Raw genomic sequence first — 231 nt, forward strand, 5'->3', positions numbered from 1 at the left:
TTTAAGTTCATTGTCGAGTTTCGCTTGACAATTGAACATAGGGAGCTTGCCGTTTCCTTTCTGCACGTTAACTAAGAGAGCAGCGGATTTGCCCTGATGTTCTGTACCTTCGCTTCGCCGCGCCCACCAGCCGGTGGCAGCGGCATCGCATTCAACGGGTCCTCATAATCCCTGTTGAAAACAGCGTTTATTAATTTAAAAGCAATGTACAGTTATTAATTACCATTGTTT

This window comes from Eimeria mitis, genomic scaffold, assembly GCF_000499745.2.
Source record: "Eimeria mitis Houghton genomic scaffold, Emh_scaff8923, whole genome shotgun sequence".
Lineage (NCBI taxonomy): Eukaryota > Apicomplexa > Conoidasida > Eucoccidiorida > Eimeriidae > Eimeria > Eimeria mitis.